A 1,993-nucleotide genomic window follows, 5' to 3' on the forward strand; every position below is an offset into this window, starting at 1 on the left:
CAAGATTCAAGTATCACATGATAAACATCATGCGTCTGCTATGCAATACCAAAAGGTGATTAAGATTTGTTATATGTATAAGATTCACTCTGGAGAAGTCTGGAAGAGCAAATGGTTTGGGTTTGGTAAAGAGGAAGCAAAGAAGGAGAAGGAAATAGAGGAGGAGATAAAGGAGAAGATACGGATTGCTGCTCTAAAAAGATTTCAATACAAAAAAGTTGGAGTATCAATTCAAACTAATCAGAACCCCTCATCTAAACGTTCATGGGAAGATATTAGGAGGGAGTATAGAGAAAAGACATTTAAAAAGAAAGACTAAAGATTGAAGATCGAAGACCTAGCAACATCCAAGGGGGCGTCTGTTAGAGCATAATGTCTATTTCTAGGGTCTTAGATGTGTTAGATATGATCGTGTTGAACTAAAATGTCAAATGTATAGTTTGTGTTAGTTAGTCAACGCATAAGTCTACAAGTCAAGGCATATCATATGCGGCGTATATGATATACGCCGTAAATCATATACGGACTTAATGAACTTGTTCATGTTTCCTATAAATGGGGGACTTATGCGTTAGTATGTAGACTTTTGGTGAATGTCAAAGAGAGAGAGAGTAGAGAGAGAAAGTTGCTACAAAGTCATATCTTGTAATCTTTTAAGTTATCAATGAAGAATATGCTTAATGTTTACTTGTTTTGTTCACTCTCAATGGATTCCGCATTTTGAGATTCGAGCTGTAACATCCAGAGATCCTGATTGTTGTATTCATCAGCAAGGCGTCGCATTTCACGAACATTGATACGTCAATCACTGTTATGTGTTTTCAGGACATTGGAAGCTATGGAGCTTAATGAGGATATTTACGGGCTTGGAACGAAGAATGAGAAGTGAGAGATTGAAAGTGCACACATCACGAGGCAGTCAAGAAAAGAAAATAATAAATATAAAAAAATTGCATTTTCGCGATACGCGAAGATGCAGGGGGGGACAACTTCGCGATTCGCGAAGTTGCAAGATTTTGGCAACGACTAGTTTGTCCTTCGCGATACGCGAAGGAGCACGCCTAGCATCTTCACGATACGCGAAGATGATAAAGGTCGGAAAAAATTAGGGTTTGCCTTATATAAACCCTTTAACCTCCCCCATTCGCTAAATTACGACTTCCAGAGGCAGAAGAGGTGCTCTAGGACGATTTTTAGCCATCCCAAAGCTACCGGTGTGTCCTACGATCGTATGTTCATCAAGATAAGTTCTTTAACGATTATGTCCATGTCTGGCTAATTGTGTGTGTTCGTTCTAGGCTAAGGTTTTGTGTAATATACTGTTATGATCAGATTCTCGTGCTTCATGAATATAGCTTGATTGATTTTATTTGAAATTGTCTTCTTTAATTAGTTATTTGGTTGATTAAAGTTTGTGTTTGCGATTATTGATTTGTGTAAAATTTGTTTGGTCGTTCATCAACATTTAGGGTTAGGCTCTTGTGACCTTGAAGTATAATCATAAAACCTTATCAATGAATTAGATTTCCTAGACATAGAATTGGTAATTGTGAAGTCCGGGTTCATTTGTGTCATCAATTTGGTTAGGGTATCGTTTGTCCTCACAAATCAAACCATAGCACTAGCAATTATTATAAAACCAAAGACTAAAGAATCTGTGATTGACGTATGGAACACATAACCCAAACCTAGAATGACTGCTTTTTAATTAATATTGTTTACTAATCTTTCTAAGTAATAATTAATTTTAATTAAGTCTTTTTCTAAAAACTGCTTGACATCGTCTGTCCGCTTAGATTAAATAATTAGTTAGAAATTAAATAAACTTACACTTTCCTTGAGTCCCTGTGGAGACAACCTTACTTACCCATACTAGTTATAGGTATTTAAGTCTCTAATTAATTGTTTTTGAGTAGACCGCAACAGCCTACGTCAAAATGGCTCCATTGCCGGGGACTCAACGTGCTTAGTGCTATTTTAGTTTAGTTTAAAT

This window comes from Bidens hawaiensis, unplaced genomic scaffold (assembly GCF_021521415.1).
Source record: "Bidens hawaiensis isolate Kalapana, Puna unplaced genomic scaffold, B.hawaiensis_p1.1 tig00017234_1, whole genome shotgun sequence".
NCBI lineage: Eukaryota > Viridiplantae > Streptophyta > Magnoliopsida > Asterales > Asteraceae > Bidens > Bidens hawaiensis.